Source organism: Corvus cornix, chromosome 1A (assembly GCF_000738735.6).
Source record: "Corvus cornix cornix isolate S_Up_H32 chromosome 1A, ASM73873v5, whole genome shotgun sequence".
NCBI classification, from domain to species: domain Eukaryota; kingdom Metazoa; phylum Chordata; class Aves; order Passeriformes; family Corvidae; genus Corvus; species Corvus cornix.
In genome coordinates this window covers 65,231,911-65,240,071 of record NC_047057.1, presented here as the reverse complement: position 1 = coordinate 65,240,071, position 8,161 = coordinate 65,231,911, and the positions used below count along the sequence as shown (strand labels likewise).

Here is an 8,161-nt window from a genome sequence, read left to right as displayed (position 1 = left end):
GGGGCCGCTCCTGCGGCCGGCGGGGCTTTATTCGCCCCTGGCCGAACGCCCCGGGATCTCAGGCTCGACCCCCTCAGCCCCGTGTCCCGGTAAAAATGCGGGGGCGCAGTGGGACTGGAGGGAGTGAGGGGTCTGAGGCGTGTGAAGGGAGTGAGGGCAGTGCGGAGTCTGACGGCAGTGGAAGGGTGTGAGGGCAATGAAGGCAGTGAGGGGTGGGAGGGGTGTGAAGGAGTGAGGGCAGTGAGGGGTCTGAGAGCAGTGGAGGGGTGTCAGAAGTGCGAAGGCAGCAAACGGAGTGAGGGGTGTAAGGGCAGCGAGGGGTGTGAGGGCAGCGAGGGATGTGAGGGGAGCGGGGCTGCCCCCACCCCGCCAATGGCGCGCGGCCGCGGCGGGAGGTGTGTGCCGACCTCACTTCCGGGACCTGTCACTGGCCGCTCCCGCCCCGCTCCAGCTCCCGTTCCCTCCCCGCTCCCGTTCCCTCCCCGCTCCCGTTCCCTTCCCGCTCCTTCCCCGCCGGCAGTCGGGGACGCGGCCCGGCCCGGCCCTGTGCAGCCCGCGGCAGCGATGCACGGTACTGCCTTAGGGGCGCCCCCGCCCGCGCGGTGCCCGTGCCCCGGCCGGGGCGCCGGGGAGGCGGGAGCGCCCGCCCGGGGCTGGGTGACGCCCCCGCCTTGCTAACGCGGCGGCGGCTTTGCTAATGACCTGTCCTTTCTTCTCCTCCCCTCCCTTGCTATTCGCTATTACTTATCTCTCTGGCCCCGCGGTGTGAAGCCCTCGGCGGAGCGGCGGCGGACAGCAGGAGGAGGTAGCCGGCCGGGGGAGATGCTGTAGCGGCTCCCGCTGCTCGCTCGGCGCGGCGCCGGCCGCCGGCTGCGGGAACGGGGCCGAGGGGCTGCGGGACGGGCAGAGCCGGCCCGGCGCGGGCGGGCGCAGGTAACAAGCCACTCGGGAAGACCCGGGGGAGCGGGATTTTAGGGCGCTGGGGGTGGGAGCAGAGGAGGGGGTAATGCCCTGTCACACGAGGGGCTGTTTGGCAACTGTCATGTCTCCTAAACGGAACATCTGGATTGCCCTTAACCTGGAATGAACTCGGGCACTAGACAGAAAGTACGTGCTTGGAGGTTCCCGCTCTTGGCTTGGCTCAGTCAGGCGGGTTGTGCTATTCCCGGTCGGCTGGTCAGAGGAGGGTCCTCTGTCCTGGGAGCGAGGAGCAGGTCAGTGGGAATGCCTCCGGGGTTTGCTTTTGTGGTTTGCTGAGTTCTTGGTTGTCCCTATGGGGCTGGATACTTGCTTTTCAAAAAGCATTCCAGAAGTAACAATGGAAAGGAGTGCGAAAAGGTGCTGCCTTGTATTCATATTAAGATTGGCCCAGTCTCACTCAGTGACACGGGGAGCTGTTCCTAAGCTCTCTGATGGAAGTAGTATGAGCACAGGATTCGTCACACAGGATTATCTGGAATGATAGTGTTTGGCACTTTTGGCACTGGGTGTCTTAGTAGTACTGCATTAATAAAGGTGTTGCATAAGTTTTGTTGTGAAGGAAAATTGTGGTCAAGCTCCCTGTATTACAGAACATGCATAGACTTTCTCATTGGCATCTGGCACTGCCCACCTTTTGAAATTTGCTTTGCAGGCAGCAAAATGGATCAGCTGTAAAAAGTGTTTCCTTTGTAAATCCTGAATCGTTGATGTAGCATTGAGGCTGGCTACCTGGTCTCATGCTGGAACGGAGGCGGTTGTGGTTCATGTGACGTGGTCACACGTCTGCTCGAACCTAAACCAGTATCATAGCCTTTGTTGGCTGGCATGAGCTACCGAGCGGCCATCGGCTCGTAGTGACTTTGAGTGGCAACTTTGGGAATTTCAAGTAATGCAATGTAGTGTATCGGAAGGATGAGAGTGTGCAGACCTTATGAGAGGTTTGTGGAACTCCACAGCATGCTTGCTCTCTTTTCCCATGTTTGGAAGGAACTCTTAGCATGGTCCAAAAAAGCATTCTTATCAATCTGTTGGAGCCTTGTATTGGCTGTCATCCTCTACAGTCAGGTGCATAGGCAGTTTTGGCTACCTAATGGAAACACCTTGTGGGTTTGTCACTTGCTTTTCAGTAGTTCTTTAGTGTCTTCCTTTTCTGGTAATGCTGTAGTCTTTATAAAGGGTATCATGAATTTTAAACCATGGAGAAAGGGTTACACTTCAGTTGTGATTTTGTATTGTTATGCTTTTGATATTTTATGTGTGGAATCTTATAAAAATATAAGGGATAATAATGTCCTACAGGATATATGGCCTGAGATACTCATCTTGTTCTAAAAAATGAATTATAATACTTACTGTTGTCCCAAAGTGGGCAAGGAAATATAACTGTTCTTAGTATTTTTTTAGAAGCAGCTTGTACTTCAAAGCTGCAAACAGCTCTGTTTTTGTCTTTCCTTTTCTATAGCTTTCCCGGTAAGATTTGGGTTCTGAGTTCTGCTTCTGTTGCACATGTCATATTTTTGCAAGGGGGAAAAAAGGAGAACACCATACTTGTCTTGGAAAATAAATGAAGTTGAATTCATGTTTATTAAATGTGCAAGCATATTTTCTTGCATCATTTTTTAACTTAAACTTTTTTTTTAATCCACTTTTATAAAATCTCTCTGAATCTTTAATTTGTTAGGTTTTTTTAGCTATGAATGGTTTTATTTTATACGTCTTATAAAGTATATAAAAACAAAGTCTCTACCTTTGGGATGTAAATCCTCAAAATAAAGGTCAGTTGGAAAGACATCTCATGGGACTGTGTGTGCACTTTGGAAACCATAACTACTCTACATGTGTCCACAGAAAGACTTGGACATTTGTGAGAATGCTCTTTAGGAGTAAAAGTATTTTACTCTATAACAGATAATTTAAATACACAGGGCTGTCACTACAGTGTTCTCAGTTGAGTGGTTTTGAATTCTTTTAGTATGAACAAAAAAATATCAGCATTACATTGGGATATACCAGTTATATTCCCTAGTTAGCTAGATGTCAGTGTGGTCCTGCTGTAAAAGTAGGGACATACTAAAAGCCTCAGTCATTTAAAAATAATTTTAGCCCAAGTAAAATGAAAGAATTTTTTTTCTCAAGAAGCATAAAGAATTTTTTTTTAAAGTTATATTACATCATAGCTATGTAAAATCAGTATAGTAAGCCCTGCGAAATTTTGTTGATTTTGTTTTTTTAAGAATGTCAGCAGCTTTTTATTGATGAAGAACCGCTTGTTATCACCAATCTGCACATGAAATGGAAGGGGAAGAGATTCTGGAAAACAACTTCTGTTTCAGCCTTGCAAGATGCTGCATGATGGGGTGAGTACATACATGGACTGGGCATAGAATCTCTGTGAAGAGTGATTAATGTATAGTCAAATGACAAGGAAAGAAATTTGAGCATGTAGTGCCAAGAAATAATTGATAAACAGAAAGTAGTAGCATAATCATGAGAACAAAGTAAAACTTCCTTATGTTCTGATATCTACTGCTGTCTTAGGTGCTAGTCAGTAGAATTCTGAATTCCTAATGTTTTAGAAGTAGAGTGCTCAGCATTTCACAGGACCAGGTCTGTTAAATACTGAATGACTTTTTATGAAGTAGAAGGCAGAATTTTTCACTGAATTAAAAAGTACTTGTCTGGTAAGGTTAGGCTCTTAATCATCACTATAAAACTAAAATAAAACTTAAATAAAACTAAAATCTCTCAAAGAGTGTGATATTTGACATGTTTTAAAGATATTCAACTGATATGAGGAGATTGTTGTGTGACCAGATTGCATGGGGCATTGAGATGTTGCCAAATCTGACTCCACTTCCTCATACCACTTCTCATAGTTTCTGCTTATGAAACAATATTTATTTATAAGTGCATTGCATGTGTCTTTAAATATCAAAGAAGTGTAATTTCTGTGTCCAGTGAAGGACTTCTCGTGCACAGATTAATACAAATTATAAACCACAACTCATTGGCATTCTAGTCCTGACTGAGGCTTGAGTTGTTACGTGACTGGTTTGTATAAACCGAGAAATTATTCACTAAATCTTTCCAAATAGTAAAAGAAACTTGTTCCAAAATGTGTCTGCCTTGAGGAACTCAGAGCAGTGAGCTGAAGTTGTACAGTTGTACTGAGGTTGTACAGCTCTTTGGCATTTGTTTCCAGGCCGCTGAAATACATGTGCAAGTGGGTTAGCCCAGTATTTTCATATTTCATATTTTTTTATCTCGTTAGTTTGTTTTCATTTTGTTGAGAAGTACCTAGAAGGAAACCAGAGCTGCTGTTTGGTGTTCTGGTTGAGTAAACTCAACACTCATTTGTGAGTGTATACATCCTGGGGCTGAGAGAACTTATTGTTGTGAATAGTTTAGACTTTGATATATTTTACGTGGAAAAATAATACCACAATAACTTAATATTATTTACATTTTAAAACAAAAAAAATCATAAAATGGATCATTTGAAACGCTTCTGTAGCCTGTGATTAAGGTTTGGAGGCAGGTCTTACTGTTTTGTTGTGTATATCCATGCATCCAGCACTGTTACGCTGAGTAAGTTAAGCTAAGTAACCTGCACATAGGCTTGTATTGCCATTCTTTGTTTTGTTTTGTTTTGTTACACGATTAAGTGCTACATGCCTGTTTTGTTTTAAAAATTATTTATGGGAAATAATAACAAATCACAGGACAAACCACTGAACATGAACGTTCAGAAGGTAAGAAAAACTCTTGTCTGTTTGCAAAACTGATTTGGAAGTGAAGACTTGAATTACTGATGACATTTCCTAACCTGCTGTTAGTGTTGCTGCTTCAGGAAGAATGGTACAAAATACTTGACATTGGAGTCATGGGGCAGGCTCCCATAAAACCAAACCAAACTCTGGCATCTTTATTCAACGTGTATGGGAAAAGTTCACTGGAGTAGTAAGGCTGAAGAATATACTATGGAACCAGTTGGATCTGAGGGGGAGGATGAGGGAGAAGATGGGTGTTGTGTCAGGAGACTGCTTTGGAGACTGTTTATTAGCAGGCAGGTGGCATTCTGTCCAACAGGGCTGAGGAATCCTCCAGTACAGCTGTCAATTAATTCATACACTCTGCTATTAAAACACAATTAATTGCAGCCCACAGGTCATAGTGCGTATTGTTGGCTTGTTGGCAGTTTTCAATGGAAGGTTACAAAATAGCTATATACACACACACACATATATATATATATATATATATATATATATATATATATATATATATGTATATGTATATATAAAGATAAAGTGAAGTTTATCTATTCTTACCCAGCTCAGGATAAAGGACATGCTGTGTGCAGTCAAGCAGGCCAGTCTGATCAAGTCGAGTAGCAACTTTAGTACCCGTCTAAGCAAGAGACAAGCAGCACAGGGTACTGCCTCTGAACAAAGCAGCAGCTGTACCTGTTGTTCTGTGCTGCCACACAGATGTAACTGTACATAAACAGGCCAATATTTTCAAACAGCTGTCAAATTTTCTAGTTTTGGGCCCCTGATTTTCAGCATACTGAGCTGCTGTCATTCTAACAGAATTTACAAGGAGTTGCATTTTCTCAAGATTGTAAATCCTGTAATAAATCCTGTGGAAATGTAATAGTGATTACCCTCTAAGAATATAGAATTGTTCCATTTGTGGCTATCATTAATTTTATTTCTCTTTTACATGGCAAGGGGGTGTGTGTGTATGAATGAACACATAAGTGCAAAAAAGAATAGGATGTCCTCTGTCAGTGGCTCCTGATAGCCCTGCAAATACAGGCTACAGCAAGAAGTGTGGCTACACAGCATGGCTGGATCTGATCTAGGCTCCTGCTTTCCTTCTGCCATCCACACGTTTCTCTCCGTCTTTTTTCTGCCCCTCTGGGGGTCTGTTCAGCTCTCTATAGCTGTTTATGGTTTTCCTGCGTTACACTTCTACCGATTCAGTGAACAGAATTGTTTCACCGGGGCTGTGTATACACTGGGGAATGAAACTCGCCAGGGACTGTTCCTGAGAGCTGGATCGGAGTGTCGGGATTGCAGGGTCGCAGCCGTGCTGCTCCTCAGGCGCAGAGCAACGAGTGCCCTGGGCCGGGCGCTCTCCTGGGAGCGTGCCAGGCTGCTGCGGGCCAGAGCGGTGTCGGGGAGATAATTCCCGCTGCCAGAGGTGGCCAGCGGGATCGGGCAGCGAGAGAGCCAGTGCAGGCACCGGGGAGCAGCGTGGCTTGGAAGGGGAGAGGGAGAGGGAAGGTGCGGGGCAGGCAGTGTCAGGAGCTACTGAAGGGATATCCTTTTGATGTGAGGGAGCTGTTACGTTACTCAAGCTGACTTGTCTAGGTACCCTTCAGGTAACTTTATTTTGCAACCAGTAACTCAGGTGTGCTCTGGAGAGGGACTGTGTGCTGTGTCCCCATAACTGCTCTTTCAAAGTCTCATTCAAGCCACCTGAAATGCCTTACAAAGTGAAGTGAAACTGGAATATGAAAGTACATACATGGCTTTTTAAAGAGGTTTTCTTTTCCTGGCTGTTTCACTGGACTCATATTCTTCCTTCACCTTTCTGCAACTCAGGTGCTTCTTTTGTCAAAAGGAGTGGGGTGGCAGTGCTGGTATTGCTGTTAAGCTGGGCACCAGGTACCCTTCGTGTCATAGAGGATGAGCAGGGAAAACACGGCAGGAAAATAATTGGTTATAGTTTGCCACTTTTTGATCTCACAGGAGTGTGAGGCTTGTGATCTGTATCCTGTAGTGAGTGACCTGATTTAGAGCTGTGAAGTCATGTGTCCCCAGTATATCCTCTATCTGACACGTCAGGAGCTTGAATGTACAAGTACTTGATGTCCATTTGCCAAAAAATGTAGATTAATTGCCTGTTGCCAGGGCTCCTGTCAGAAACGCTAATTCAGTGTAAACTTTGTTTTTGTGTGATACATTTATCACAAAGAAAAACTTTTAAAGGCAGGGATGTCTGAATTATCAGAATAAAACTGAAGGCCTTTTTCTTAACCAAAAACCCAAACCAAAACCAACAACAAAAAAAAAAAAACAGCAGCAGAAAGTGAAAGAATTTTGTTTCGCATTCCACTCTGGGTACTCTGCGTTGTGGCATGACATTAAATTGAAGTTAGTTTATTTTTAGCAGGTTTCATTTGTTTGTTGACTTAAACGTAACAGCGGAGCAATAAGAGCTTGTAAAAATACTTGTAACGAATGAGTAAAATTGCAGCACAATAAAGAATAAGTAAACTACACAACTTCAGGTGCTAGTTACAGAAGACATTTGAATTTTTTGTGCTGGTAGAAGAGTATAAAAGCTGGCCCATTGGAATTACTCAATTTTCAAAAAGACACTTGCAAGCAGAAGGGGCCTAAATCTGTAATATCCTAACTGAGGGTCATTATTTTTTAAAGGATATAAATCCCTCTGTTAAGCTAAATTTAATTTATCAAATAAGTCCTGTTACTATGTCTGGACAAGGGCATAAAGTTTATCAGTGAAATAAAACCACTGAAGATACACAGTGGTGGTGTTCTCTGCTAAGAAGGGGAATTCAGGCTTCTTGAACCTCTTCCAGAAACAGATGTAAATTCCACTGTAGCTTTTCAAATAGTGAATAATCATGGTCTGTTATGTTTGGTGATGAATCATGCGATGGGTTGCAGATGGTGAGGCGGGTGCAGCTGTGCAGATGCTGGAGGAGCTGAGATAGGAGACTGGAGGACCGAGGGGGTGAAGGTGGTGATTTGGGGATGGGATGATATGGCTGATGGAGGAGAGGGATAAGACAGCTGAAACAGTATTGAAAAGGACTGTAACCTGAGATTTGGGATCGGGAATGTGCTGGTGACTGAAAGGAGGCGTTCTTGAGGCAGAAAGATGTTTTTGTTGTTATTGATCTTTGAAGAAAGAAGTTGCAGTATCAGGTACCAAAGCAACTGGACTTTTGTCCTGAGCCAAAACAATAAGGAACCCAAGCTAGAAGTTTAAGCTATAAATGAGAAGAGAAAACTAAGAGACTTCTTGTCTCTTTTAAAGGAATACTGGTCTTAAGTAGGAGAGCTTTGGTAGGAAAAAGTACAGATGCAAAGTTGTGGGCTTTTTTATTTCTGTTTTTCTGAGCAGGACGTGTAATGAGATC

The 8,161-nt window shown here is 44.2% G+C and overlaps 1 protein-coding gene across 3 annotated transcripts in view; it reads left to right on the top strand.

The window, feature by feature from the left end:
- The first annotated feature begins 471 nt into the window (after positions 1 to 471).
- The window catches only part of PPARA (peroxisome proliferator activated receptor alpha), a 36,613-nt gene continuing 28,923 nt past the window's right edge, over positions 472 to 8,161 (top strand). For 2 of the 3 annotated variants that reach the window (XM_010410219.4, XM_019292451.3), the window contains exons 1-2: positions 654 to 933; positions 3,216 to 3,338. The gene's annotated coding sequence lies outside the window, so the exon portion shown is untranslated. Of the gene's footprint in view, positions 572 to 653; positions 934 to 3,215; positions 3,339 to 8,161 lie in introns of those variants that run through there. The other variant, XM_039570318.1, reaches the window with a different exon arrangement.